Genomic DNA, 15,407 nt, shown 5'->3' on the forward strand with positions numbered 1-15,407 from the left:
GCTTGTCTGGCCTGATCAGCACCAGTTGAGCAAGCTGCCTCCACAGCTTTGAAGCCAAGAAAGGGATAGCCCAACTCAGCTTGAGCTTCCTCTATTCATGCTACAAATCCACTACCAATTCTCTTCCTAATCTGCTGGCCATTACAGAAATCTGCCACATTGCATGGCTGCCATCAGTAGCCAACTTGGTTCAGGCTGGTTCTGTCCTGCGGTTCATCTTTGTTTCTCCAAGCAAGCATTTACACCTTTATTCTCTCACAGTTTTTCCCGAGGGTGTTTACAGTCCTTTGTGGGCTTTTGACTACATACAGTAGTATTAGTAATGTCAAGCTCTACAGAGGAGCTTTTAATGGATTTTCCCAGCAAGCCTCTGCTGAGATTGGAGACTTGTGTATAGTTGGTAATGCATCACAGGTGCCTGGGCACTGACATGAAATCCACTGATAAAAGCAAAGCATTTACTTAAACACTCAGTGAGAGGACAGCAGGATGGTTGGATGTATGTGACACAGTATATTTTTACTGTGAGCTATCTATAACCATATTCCTGTCTCCTGGCCTCAGGTTTCAGTCATGAGTGATCCCCTTCATTGATTGGTGACCTAAATGTGTGTCGTCAACACTGATGCCTTGCTATTACGCAACCTATACCACAGAACTCTTTAAAATCCAGCACAGATCCCGTTTAAATATTTACAAAAACAAAAATATCCTCTCATTCCCTCTACTTATATACTCAGATTTCCTTACAAAAGAGCAGTGCGGGATCAATACCAGATCTACCTCCATGCTTGCGTTGCCGTTGAAACTCCATACAGGCTTTGTGCCTGCGGGAGGCTGGAGCCACAACACACACACACACACACACACACACACACACACACACACACACACACACATACACATGAGACTCCATGTGTTGTCTGCCTGCCAACAGCATCGGCCAGCTCTGAAGGCAGGCTACTGCCGGCTAGTAACACCAGTCTGCCAAGTGTGTGTGTGTGTACATGTGTGTGTACGTGTGTGTCTGAGTGTAGGAGTGTGTACTTGTGGGTGTTTGTGAGCATGTCGAGCTTGTGTCTGTAAATATGTCTGAGTGTACATGCATGCAGTAGGAGTATGAGTGTGTGTGTGTGTGTGTGTGTGTGTGTGTGTATGATTTGCCCCGAGCCTCCAGAGGGATGAGAGGGCAGGTCATCAAAGTGTGACAACACGCTCAAGGCCGCGACTTTGGACAAGGGCGCCTCCTCCGCCTCTGAAGGAAGCTCATTCATCATCAGGCATACTGTACTACAGACAGACTGACTGACAGACAGACTGACAGACTGACAGACAGACTGACTGACAGACAGACTGACAGACTGACAGACAGACTGACAGACAGGCACACTGACAGAGAGACGGGCAGAGAGAGACGGGGGTGAGCTGATGAGGAAGACAAGTCATGCCTCCAGTTAGTGGATCTGCCTATTTGCGGAGCTGACATGTACACGGTGTCCCCGCTGGAGAGCTGTCCTTAAAATGACACACATTTTTTCGTGCCTCCGCTCACCATGAACACAATTGACTGGAGAATTAGGCCAGACAGTTTCAGCTGGCTGAGGCATTACTAAGTTTAGAGGCATATGAGTTAATAGTTCTATTCCTTATTTGCATCAGAGGCTGCCTGTTTTTCTACTGTGTTTGTGGAGCTTCATGGGACCAATTTGACCATGGGCGTCGGTTCCCTTGGAAGAAGAAAGAAAGCGAATGTAACAGAAGCACAGCGGAAGAAACCCTATTTTTCCCTCGAAGCCATTAAAACAAGCCAGTCAAGCATGGACAGTGAATCGAAGATGGGATGCAGAAATGTGACAGACCGCTCTCACCATCCCCATGTCCTCCTTTGGAAACCAAAAGCTCTGGGTTTGTCCTGTGCCTGCGAAGCTTGGCAAACATTCAGCAAAGCCTCAGCTGCTTATTAAAGATGCCGGCTGAGACTTGGAGAATATTCTCTGATCCCGCTCTCCCTCCGCAGATTGATGTGCGCAGACACAGAGTTCCTTCGCCATGTTGGCAAGATTTACCGATTTTGCGGTAATAAAAGACATCTTCGGTGCGGTTTTGCCCTTTATTATGCGCGCTGCTGAGCCAATCACAAAGGCGGCAGGTTGCGCTAATAAATGTCAGGGCCTGAAATGAGGTTTTTGGACACGCCTCTGTATGACGGGACTTACGGAAAAAGGTCATGTCCAAAAGGCCAGGTACAGGCAATCAAGGCAGAATTTCGGCTGAGTAATTAGGAAGTTTGGGAGATATTTCAGGCATAGGCCCAAAGCAGTATGGAGTGGTCTTCACTCCTGGTAGCTTCGGTGTTTTTAATGATGCTGTACGCAGATGAGCTTGGCTGCAACACCTCTTTCCTCACACACCTCACACCACACTGCCCTTGCCTGATGCTGAGACGGTTGGCTGGCGTTTGGGGAGGAAGACGAAGGATGGAGATGGAGGGAGGGGAGTCTGGACAGGAGAGAGAGAGAGAGCAGTATCACCATGGTTACTGCCAGCCTCCATAGTCTGTTTCTCTTTCTGCGTGTCTCTGTCTCGCTTTCTTTCCCTCTCTCTCTCGCTGTCTGTCTATCTCCCTCGCTGTTTGTCTCTCTCTCTCTCTCTCTCTCTCTCTCTCTCTGCCCACACTCGGTGGGTGTGACGTCCGAAGCTGATCGAGTGTTGCCAGTGATTTACACCGTGACACGCCGCCGCTGACGGATAGCCGCATTACTGCCAGACGTGTCACGCAAGACTAACGGCATTGGTGGCAGTTAACGGATAGGTTGGGGGTGTGGAGGGGTGGGGAGTTGTCTTTCGGGGATGTGGACCGGGGTTGGGAGTTGCATCTGTGGTTAGGACGTTGCAGCTGGTGCAGGAAATAGGGGCTAAATTGGGAAGGAGACCTGTCATCTCTTCCACAGCGTGCTCCCAGTTCCACGCCAGGCGAAGGCACTGGTTAGGCTTTTTAATATCCGTGATTAGATTTGAAAACAGTGGGGGAGAAGCCACACTGCAGGCAAGCAGAATTTGTTGATGGCGCAGTCATCTAAGCATGTTGAAATAACCTGCTTAGATGGCGTCTCCCTCTCTCCTTGTCACGACGAGTTTGCGTCACGTGCAGAAACCCCCCCCAAGGACAGCCTTCTTCATGTGATGAATGTGCACAATCACTCATCTGACTGCTATCAACAGTATTAGTGTTTTATTGCCTGGATTCAGGGAAATCAATGCTAGAACCGTGCAATCAGAACATTTGGTGTGGGATTTGAAGCCGTGTAGTGTTGGCTGAAACAGCCAAACCCACTCAATTGCTTATTTGAATTTGGGCAAATCCACAGCTGAAATGTTCACAAGCTGAATTAGAAACAGTCCCATGAACTGGATCACAACACTATGCTAATTTTTCAGTGTTTATCCCAAGAAGGTCATTAAACTTGAATAGCTCAAATGCAAATAAGCAGGGCTGAAAATTGCCCTGTGTGGGTTTATTTTGGTGAAACTCTATTGATCCCCTGGAGGAGAAATTTGTCTTTTTTCTTGCCCGTCTCCACAGGGACGTTGGGGTCAGCGACCCCGGAGCTGGTAGGGATTCAGTGTCTCGCTCTAGGACTCTTCAGCAGGGCGAATGCTTGCTGTCACCGGGGTTTCAACGTGGGTCTTCCGCTCGAAGGACAGTCTCTCTAATCACTATGCCGCCCTGCTGCCCTCAGTTTTGACTTTCAGATCAGCAGACGGTTCCTGCTAGACGCCACAGGCAGCTCCTCTGGTGCCTCCCTCGACCCCTGACCCCCGACACACGGCGCCCATCACACAGTTGGACGCTCGTCTCCTATACATCCATGAGGTCACTGCTTGCCGGGCCAAAGGTCATTGATCAGACGTGTGAAGTGGGCGGGTACGAGCCCCCCCCCCCCCCCCCCCCCCCCCCCCCGGTGCAGGATCATCAGATGGACTCCTGCTGAGAGCACAGCCGGGATTAGCATTGATCTAGCTCGCTCATGTGCTCGCATGTATTTATGGAGTGTGGTTCATATTAGACTCAGCCTGACCTGGTAGGACAGATAGGATGGGATTGGGCGGTGGGAGTAAAATGGAAGGTAAGGGGATGGAAGATCAATGATGGGAGGTTTGGGCAGGGAAACAGATAATGAAGAAGGAAAATGATGCTCAGTGACCAATAGCAGAAGGTTTTGGTAGCGCTGGACAGCTCCCTGGTGTGTGTTCAGTCAAGTGAAGAAATGATGAAAGAAAGTGATGCAGTACAGTATGCAAACAAAATAAAACAGAAGGAAACAAAACAAAGCGCAAGACACAAAATAGCATGTTAAGGTGTTTGTGTTTGTACTTGTTTTGCTATTGTGAGAACCAGTTTGAGTTTTAGTTGCTCAGATTGAGGACATTTTAGCAAAGTGAGGTCATTTAAGCCGGTCATCAATTCTTCAAGGGGCTAATTAAGGATTATTTGGATCTTGGGTTGTTAGAATTAGGATTAGGTTAAAGTTAGGCATGAGGGTTAGGGGTTAGGGTTTGAATGCAGACAGTGAAAGGTCCTCACAAGTAGTAATACAAATGTGTGTGTTTGTGTGTGAGCGAGTGAATGAGTACCCCACCCCCTTATCTGCTACTTCCCCAGGCTGCAGGTATAGATAGATGTGCTCTTAGTCTTTACTTGCCTGGTTAAATCTAGTTAAATAAGGTTTAAAATGGATAGATGGAGGCGAGTTAGGAGAGTCGGGTTGGGGAGGGGCTGCTGTGAGCGAGACAGACGAGCCCCATTTTAACTGTTTGTTCCATGAATCAATGGTCTGTGCTGGAGGATTTTATCTGCCTCGGCGACTCCCTCCTGTAAAGTCGGCCTGGTGGTGAGCATGGTGTCCCGCGAGCTCGGGCGGAGATTGGATTCCTCTCCAAACAAACAGCGTAGATAAGACAGAGGTCTGCTGAAAAAAAAAAAAAACGCTTCCCTCGCCAGATAGACTAGGTTCGCTCCCGGTTGAAGAAATGTGGGATAAACGATAAGAGCGATAAGAGAGATAGAGAGTGGGGCTTTGTTTCAACAAGTTTCACCGAGCAGCACAACTCCCTAATGTAACAAGTAACGTAGAAAGAGATTGCCTGAGACTCAAGTCGTCTTTCAGAAAGGCTTTGGTTATCTGGCACATGGTATAGGCTTGTGAGGATGCACTGATTGGGACAAAATGACACACATTCGCACCTTGGAGGAAAGGGGAGACAAAACAATTAATTTCCGTCATGGACAAAAAAATAATATTGGCTGCGTGACACACTTCCTGGTGTTCCTGGGTGTTTCTGGTGATTAAATGCAGTCCAAATTGTCGAGTGTGCGATAAAAAGGGCAAAATCCATTGCTGGCTCGTCCAGTCTACATGAGCTGTCGTGATTTGGCTCCGACCCACACAGTATTTTGGCACGAGTCTCTTTCAGGTCACTGTCAGGGGGACTGGCGTCTGGCCAGGATGGGTCAATACTACACTGGCGTTTTCTTTCCCGTTGGTCCTATTGCTCTGGAAAACTGTTGCATACAGTCGCTTCATAGTAGTCACATCCCTGCAACCGTGCACAGATTACTGTCCGAATTCTTGTGTATAAACAGAGACTAAGTAACAGTAATGGAAGCAGCTGAAAAAGGGGGTTAAGTCTGTCAAATGGCCTCTTCACTTTGGCTCGTTTCTCTGTGCACACGTCTGTTTAAACAGATTATCCCGGAGCCCATGGTGAGACAAGAGTTTGTAGAGGAGCAAAGACTTTTCAGAGATTACATTTACATTTTAGGCAGAATGACTCTCTGAGTGAGGAGGGTTCAGTGTTTTGCTCAAGGACATTTTGACAGGACGCATGGCTACTGATGAATGCATTGGCCATTGCGGGTAACCTGTGACCTTTCAGTCATGGGATGGTTTCTCTGACCACTCCGCCAACTAACCGCCATCCTTTCTCCCTCTCTCTCTCTCCCTTCTACCTTTTGTACTGTATTCCATTAAAATTCCCAGGTCATTGCAGCCACCCAGCAAATAAATATTTGAAATGACAAGCAGCGGTGTTGTACTATCGGGTGCCACATCACGTTGTTTGGTTCATTGGGCGGGCTCCAGCTGAGTTAAGTCACCTTGGTATCGACCAGAGGCGTGTGCAACAGTCTCTGTGAATGATTCCTATCTTCACACCCCACCCCAGGCTACAGGCGCATGCGATTGATCGAGGTGGGATGAGCAGAGTTTCCATAATTCGTGACCCTGGAGAGAATTGATTGTCGCCACTGTCGCCTCCTCTACCGTTCTTTACCAGTGCCCCTCCTTCTTTTTCTCAACTGTTGGTGCTGAAACACTGAAACACCGCCTGATTGGACCTATAACAGTGATTTATCTCCCATCCAACATGCACTTGTATTCTCAGCCGCAGCCGACGCCAACATAGACGCCTAGAACGGAAATGTCAAGGCTCTCCCCTCACCCCCTTTTCTATCTCCCCTCTCAGGTTTGACACCCAATGAAGGGCCGCGGATCTTCTGAAATGGAGCGCTAATTGGATTGTCACATTTTCACACAGGGGAATACAAGTGAGCGAGAAAAGGGCTTCACGCAGTGGCCTTGTTTGACTCCCTTTTTTCTCCTCCTCAATCCCCCCTCTTAGCCCAATGAGATTTTTTTCTCTCCATGTGACTAGCCAGAGCTTAAGCCCCTAATCTCCTCTGCAGAGCATGAAAAGAAAGAGGCTCTCGCTCCTTTGGTTTTCCCCCCAACCCCACCAGATCAATTCGCTACCCCACCCCAACCCCACAGCCCCCTCCACCCGACACTATCGGGAGGAGCTACTGTTGCATCTCGAACACCACAGTGCCATAAGTCATTTTTTACAGCTGCCTGGAGGGCCATATAATCCCCGCCCTTCTTACACACACACACACACACACACACACACACACAAATGGACAGTGGAAGGTCAGGTCAGCAAAGCAAGAGAGAGGGGGGGGGGCTGCCGCGATAACAAACACCAATGTCCGCTGGGACACAATCCAGCATTGGTGTAAATGCTCTGTTAAAGGGGCAGGAAGAGGGAAGAGAGAGCAGGAATGTGTCTTCCCAGGTTAGGTTGTTGTGTTTACTGTGGTACCATGCTAGCTTTTCAAACCTACAGCCTCAGGGAAAAAGGTACAACAACTTTGTACCTTTTTTTTAGATGTCATGTGGAGTCGGAGGAGGGTGACCGGCATCTTGAGAGGTCGGAAAGCTCCTTCAAAGTTACATTTCTGCTCACACAGAAAGTCCTCAGCTCATGTCTTTCACCTTCTGAGGATTATCACCTATCCCCCTCACAGCCGCGGCACGGGGGGTGTCGGTGTGGCGGGAGGACACGGCATTATGGGGGGGAAGATAGCGCGGTTCGGTTGAATCCCACCCTGTGTCAGCGAAAGGAGTCGCATTAAGCCAGACCTGACAGTCTCCACTGGAGGCGGTTCATGGGGGGTGGGCGCACGAGAACGGAGCGATTACGGGGTCTGGAGTGGGTGTGAGGCCGGCGGGCGTCATCCATAAAGAAGCAGGTTTTGATAAGGAGAGACGGGTCTAATGGAATCACTGCTCACCACTCTCACTGGCAGGTGGGGGGTGGCGGGGCGGAGGGTCTCTGGTGCGTCCCTGCCTCACCACAGGGGCTGTTATCAGACAGGAACATGGCTGCTCGACACTGAGAGTGAGCTCCAAGTGCTGGGAGATTAAGATTAGGCTGCACAGGTGAGCAGGGACACTGCTTGGGGGCAGCAGAGAGGGGAGATTTCCCTTCAGCTGCAGGACACAGGTTCAAGTCTCTCCAAAGATACCAAATCCCTACCAGCTTCGGGGAAAAGCAAAAAGATAATTTCCCTATAGGGATCAATAACGTACCAGATTATTTCACATGATGGAGCCACGATGGGTTGTAAACTACGTACATTTGTGTGTTTTAAGATTGTGCAGTTGACATATTTGGGGATGACTGGAATGGTTTGTTTTCCTTTTTGACAGCTTGTTTATCCAGTGTTGATGAAAGAAATAGTTGGATGCCAAAGGAGAACGCAACCACATAATAGATGAGAGAGCCTTCTCTACTGAGGCCAGCGGGAGAATCAGTAGCTTGTGCGTAATATAAATTAAAGTTCATAAGGGCACAAGAGGCAACATTATCACGTGTGAAAATTAAGGAATCTAATTTCAGCAGCCGTAAATGAGTCTCTGGGTTCGTTTAGGCATTTTGTAGCTGTGAGAGGTAGAGATCTCATGCTGACTGAGACTCAAATTTAACCAGTGAATAAACCGACTTGTATGTTGTTGTTTGAGACACTCTTTGGCTTTTGTGTCACAGCAACAATACCAGAGAGGACGTTCTTCACTGTGATTATCGGTACAACAACTACAAAACCAAAGTACCCATAATCACAGTAAATAACCTCCTCCAGGGTATTATTGCTTTTACACAACACGTGTAAGTTTGTGAAAAGTTTTCTCCAAAATAGTACACATACATGAGAATTGCAAAACAGGAGAAAACAAGAAAACCTGCCAACCGGCTCCCTGGTTGCCACAAAAGTTGGCATAGCGATCATTAAAGCATAGCTCGTCTTGCGTTATGAGAATTATTGGTGCAGTTGGAAAACATGTTGAACCAATCAAATTACTTAAACCCCCCTGTGGTATTATCACGTTATTGCTTGATAATATCCACAATAGTTGAACATTAGCTAGTGATTTCGCTGTGAGGATAAATCAGGTGAACATGCAGTATTGGCAGTTCAGTGTGGGAGAGACAGAGGCCCCGGTGCTGCACACAGACCTAATCAATGTGCTCATGGCTCCCTGCCTGCTGGCTAATGAACGGCTAATGCTTTCCTCTCCCGCTGCTCTGAAAGGCACACACTTTGAAATTGCCACAGTGATGATTACCTTCTCCATATTGCATGAGTTGGGACGTAAACGGATTTGCTCCACCACTTGCGCGCCCATCTCTATCCTCCCCGATGCGTACGGGCCTAATTCTTTATATGACAAGCGATACTTAAGGGTAGCGGGCGTCGTTTCTCCTCTCGGCAGACTTATGGGAACTGTCATGCTCCGCTCGGTGCAACAGGGCTTTGTGCTCATCGCGGTATCTCCATTTTCCAGCGCCGAGTCTGTCCTTGGGAAAACGTGCCGTGAGCCCAGAATACCAGCGCCTCTGTGTTCAATTTCTTGAAACAAGCCCCCGAGTTTGTTTTGACACTTGCGTCAGCGCTGTTTCCCAGCCGCTGCATTTGTTTTAGCGTCGCTGAAAACAGACTTAACACTGACTCAGCACGGCATCAGCACCGCGCTTTTAAATGTTTGTGCTTCCGAATCGCCCCCCGAATAGACAGATGTTATGTGTACTCCCGCATTGTTTATCCAGTAGGCTAATTAGCTCATTGTTTAACCCCACGCAACACTGACTGGTGTTCCTAAGCAATTTCAGACAGTTGTTCATTAACTCTGCTTTTGTGGCAAAGCATTTTTTTTTTTCTCTGTCTCTCATTTCTCTAATCCGCAGTTCCGTGTCACTGCCAGCACTGTGATAATTGTATAGCTAGAGATAATTGTTTACATACTGCAGGACACATGAACTGACAATAGAGCTTGGGCTTGGAGCGTGTGTCATGGAGGAAATAAGTCTTTTTCTGGTGGGTGCCGGGTCCTCAGGCGACCTTAGAGGAAAGCAAAGAGTTCATGGGCCTGCAGAGCGTATTGGATTGATGAAAGATGATGCATTAATCACTGCAGCATGTGCTTTTTTTTTTTTTTCTTTTCTCTCTCTCTCTGCATGCGCTCAGGCTTTATGCAACAATGGCAGCCCCCAAACATCAAAGGGATTATTATGTTCAGAAGTTTTGTGTTATGCTGTTTTTTTTTTTTTTTTTTTCCTGAAGATGAATCTGAAGTCAAAGTTACAAGGCTTGCTGTCTGAGCAAATTGCCGCCATATCGTCTTGCTGTTCTCTTTGTGTGACGTTGAGAAGTTAGAATGAATTTGAGAAAAAAAATCAAGGCCTTGAAAGTTTTTGAAAATAGACATAAATAGACATGGGTCATGGAAAGTGCTTGAATTTAGAGAAGTTGTTGAGAAGTGTTCACACATTCAAGCCTCTCTCTCTTTTTAATTGTTGTCTGTGAGCTTCTGTAAAGCTGCTAGTTCTCATTATAAAAATTCTCAGTGTTGTAACAGTAATTAACCTTGATCCGTTTCTCAAACTATGCCGTGTTGGGTCCTTGAATTTGAGGGAATTGGGCCTGGAAAGTCCTTGAAAAGTCCTTGAATTTAATGTTTAAGAAGGTGTGGGAACCCTGTTCTAAGTTGTGGTGCAGCTGCAACATTTTGAACAGGCAAATAATGTATTTTTTTACTGCATTGGTATTGCCTTTCATGAAGTTACATTGTTCTGATGAGCTAACATAGCACTCATTAGGCAGCATTAATAAAAAGTAAACAGAAGGAACTCAGTAAAATGACTTCAGAGTTTACCGTCGACTCCAACGATGGATGCACCTGTTCTCCAAGCGTTGTTTCTGAGACGTTTCTTCCTGCAGTCTTTCGAATAAACACTGTAGAGAACTTGGAATCTGTGAATGGCTGGAATCAACTTCTTCTCGTCCATTTTCCACTTCCCAGGTGGACTTACCATGAAACTAAATCATATCGGTAGGGAAACAAAGAAGCAGGGAAGTCTGATTGGCTGTTGACGTCTGATGATGAAATGTTCAGCCATGGCCAACTTGCCTCAATCCAGTCAATCCAGTGTGTGATGGGAGACCCTTCTGATATCAATGGACAGCGCTGAAAGTGGAATTCACCTTTCCTGAACCGGGGGAGAGTTTCTTATTGACCGGACAGTGGGAACGAGGCAGTCTGTGGATTAGTGTGTTCATTATACCTTGGTTCAGAGCCACGGTAGATAAATTACCCACAAACAAGGACATTTAAGGGACCAGATTTCTTGATTTGAGGGAAGAGCATGAGACACCTGAAATACTCCACACAGCATGTAGTTATTAAACTGCCAATGGCTGTCACGAACACCCAAGTGATTGGCTGTGGTTCCCAGTAAACAGCACCGCAGATTGGCCCACTTTCTGATTGCAGACCAGTGGGATTGCCAGCAGGAGTGAATACATTTCCGTCCCCTTGGTCTTCTCACCTCTCTGGGTCTAATCCAAACAGGCAGTACGAACGGCGACCTGCGAGAGCTAAATGAGACCTAGGCTGAGGATAACTAGACTGTAGGAATTAATTTCCATTTAACTCCTCAGGACCATCAATGGGCAAAATAACTGAAATGAAACAACAATCAGTGGGTCTTTTCCCACATCCCCCATACAGAAGCACAATGTACAGAAATATATATCCTCTCTGTCTGTCTATTTATTACTAATACTACACATTTGTGGATATATGTTTAAATATATTTCAAATATATATTTTAATATTCAATTTTGTCCACTCTTGACTATTCAGACCTACATTCACATATTAATAAACATATCTTGGCAACATAAATATGTGGCCTAAAAGAAAGTAAGGCAGTAATCAATTAAAATCCTTAAATACACAATCAACTGACTCAATCACTTTGCCTTCCATGGTAGAAGTCCTTCTTCATGCATTTATCTTGCATTTATCCTGCATTACTTCTGCAGACTCTTTCTTAAATGTTACAGCCCTCTTGCTCTGACCAGTACATTAGAATTAAATAAATATATAGTGAATCAAAGCTTGGGTTTCTCTCAACCAGCTAGGTACTGGACCATCCTTATACCGTCAGACAGCTGAAAAGAGAGATACATTTCCAAACAATTCCTCTTGAGGATGAAGCAGACGTCCAGCGGTTTTTCAACAAGCATATAGCAAAAAGTAGAACTCATGCAGTGGCTACATCTGTACCCCCATGTTGCTAACAGTGTATTCCCAGGCAGTGTATTTAAAGTTCACATGCTGCCTTTAGCAGTTGCTGAGAGATCCTGCTCACGGATATCCATTCATCATGTCTGCCAGTCTGTCATTGCATGTTTGTTATTGTGGCTCACTACATCCTGTACAGGGAAGCTGGGCTGCTTCTCTGTCTCTGCACCACAGTCTCATTCATCATGTGCCTCTGTTGTGCCTCTCTGTGTCTAGGTGATCTTTTTAAAAGTGAAAGCCTTGGAAATTGTTGTTGTGGTTTGTTCCACTCTGACAGGTGATTGCACAGAATGATAGTAGATTACATCAAGTATTTCAGTCTCTTTGAAGTAGGTCAGCCTTCTCTGTAACTGATGGACTGGCCTCTTCTCTTATTTACATCCCCAGTGGGACTCAGCAACAGTACAGTAACTAAAGGGATAAACTACTACTACTACTACTACTACTACTACTACTACTACTACTACTGTTTCTACTACTGCTACTACTACTACTACTACTACTACTACTACTACTGCTGCTACTACTACTGTTTCTACTACTACTACTACTACTACTACTACTACTACTACTACTACTACTACTGCTGCTACTACTACTGTTTCTACTACTACTACTACTACTACTACTACTATTACTACTGTTTCTACTACTACTACTACTACTACTACTACTACTACTACTACTACTACTACTACTACTACTATTATTACTACTGTTTCTACTACTGCTACTACTACTACTGCTACTACTACTACTACTACTACTACTACTACTACTACTACTACTACTATTATTACTACTGTTTCTACTACTGCTACTACTACTACTGCTACTACTACTACTACTACTATTATTACTACTGTTTCTACTACTGCTACTATTACTACTACTACTACTGCTACTATTACTACTGTTTCTACTACTGCTACTACTGCTACTACTACTACTGCTACTACTGCTGTTTGTACTACTACTACTGCTACTACTACTATTATTACTACTGTTTCTACTACTACTACTTTTACTACTACTACTACTACTACTGCTGCTACTACTACTGTTTCTACTACTACTGTTACTACTACTGTTTCTACTACTACTACTGCTACTACTGCTATTTCTTCTACTGCTACTGCTACTACTACTTCTACAGCTGCTACTACTGCTACTACTGTTATTACTAGTAGTACTATTACTACTACTATGACTACTACCACAATTACTACTATTGCTACTGCTGCTACTACTATTGTTATCATTTAACTACTACTACTGTTACTACTAGTACTACTGGTATTACTTCTACTGCTGCTACTATTTCTACTGCTACTGCTACTACTACTACTAATACTGCTGCTGCCCCTACTGCTGCTACTACTCCTACTGCTGCTACTACTATAACTACTATTACTGCCAGTAAATAAAAACGTTTTACAAAGAAGTAAACAAACAAAAATTATAAAATCAACAGGAAAAAGTAAAAAGCAATCTAAGCCGAGCAAGAAGCATGAAAGCGAGGCAAAAAAAACAAAAGAAAACAAACACATAAAAATAGAAAGAATGTCAAGAATGTCGGAACATAAAGCAAGTCTACAAAAGTAATTTTTGAGAAGTGAGTTAAAAAATGATACTTCACACGTCAGTCAAAGCCCTCTCCCCTCTGTGAGAGCAACTGCTCTGATGATGCTCTACAGAGGGATTTGTTTCCATCTGGGACTTGGGGAGTTTTCAGTGTGTGAAGTCAAGAGTTCATGTTGCACCCACCCCGCCTCGACTGGTTTTCTCTTCTGACCAGTAACGGGTTCGATCTCTCGTCACCTGCTCGTCAAATCCGCTCTCTTCCTCCTCACACTCCGCGTGATTCGCCGACGGGCAGAGCGATGACGGCTCCTCGCCTTCTAATTGGTCATTTCCCCCCGCCAACATCCTGGAACGTTTGACTTCATCCCTTGGCACGCCTCGATGTGACTTCTCCCGTTCCACTTGTGGTCGGCTGTCTGAGACCGGCCGAGTCTCTGCAACTTTTTATTTTTTTTGTTGTTGTTTTTTTTTTTTTCCACCGATCTAAAGCCTTTTGCGTGAAAATGAGACCAGAAAGCAATTCAGAGAGCTCAGTAATGCTCCAAAGGCCGAGTGAATCTGTCAGCACGTCGGTGTTTCAGAGGGATAATTCGGCACAGAAAAGAAAAGGCGAGCCTCAACAAAGTCAAAGCTCTTTTCATGTCTCTCTTCTGAATCAAGGCAAGTCTAAATGAGAAGTTCTTCTTAAAAAGTATTACCTGAAGTTCATTCTTGAATATCTCTGAAATACAGAAGAATTTTTATCAATCGAGGATGTTCGCTACCTGCTGTCCTTTAAAAAGTACCATCATTTGTTTTCATTTTGTGCTGCCAGTCATTTTGCAAGAGCAAGTGCAGGTTTTTGTTTTTTTCAAAAGGTCGATATCTCATTTCCAAATCACTTTCTCAAGTGTGTGTGTGTGTGTGTGGTACGGCGGTGTTTGCACGTTCACAGCAAACGCCGTCGCCCTTCCTACCTTTTTTGGTTTGCTTTGTGAGAAAGTTCAATAGGTTCCACATTTGTTCCTGTTGCTTTTGCCTCAGAACAAACACTCCAGAGAGGAAGCTGGAAATTAATAGTTCCTGCCATTTTTACATGCTGTTGACATTAGATCGGACCGTAGGGGAAGAAATCGTCTGAATTGTTCCACCTCTTTGCCAGGTTCATTGTCGCTGATTGAAAGGCGATGTTTAGATGTGGGAGGCTTCCGTTTGGATTTACGTCCGCTGAAGTCTCCCTTTACTGCACTGCATAGTTTTATTTGGACCAGCTGTGCTTATCGCTGTAATCAGGTTGTAAAGCTGAGATGGAGACGCCTGGGCAGCGTGGCCAAGGTTGGAATCATGTGAGCTTGATTTACAAACACCTTTGGTCATTATTTCATGTAATATAATGCAAATGGCTAGATAAATCTGGTGTGAGGCTTTGATTGTGTGTGTATGTGTGTGTGTGTTTGTGCATGCCTGTATGCACGCTATTTACTTGTGTGTGTACTTTTGTGTGCATGTACTGTTTACCTCTGTGTGTGTGTTCTCGCAGTCGTGCACACATGCTGTTTACTTGTGTTTTCTCCCCCCACGCACATCTTGATCTATCCAAATTGTGCGCTAAATCGTCAAACCGCCGCCAAATCAACTTCTGATGCAGAATGAGAGGAAGTGTCGTACATAAACAAAGACAGCATGTTTATTTTCCACCTTATTCCCAGCATTCCTGTTCATTTCCACGGAAGAGTCCCGTGTCAGCTCTCCAGACAGACAGACGGCCGTCCATCCGCCGTTCTTTGAAGCTCCGTGTTTTTGCAAATTGAGACGTTTCCTCCGCGCCGCAGGCCCGTGTCGGGATCAATAAACGCG

Source organism: Centroberyx gerrardi, chromosome 24 (genome assembly GCF_048128805.1).
Source record: "Centroberyx gerrardi isolate f3 chromosome 24, fCenGer3.hap1.cur.20231027, whole genome shotgun sequence".
NCBI classification, from domain to species: Eukaryota; Metazoa; Chordata; class Actinopteri; order Beryciformes; family Berycidae; genus Centroberyx; species Centroberyx gerrardi.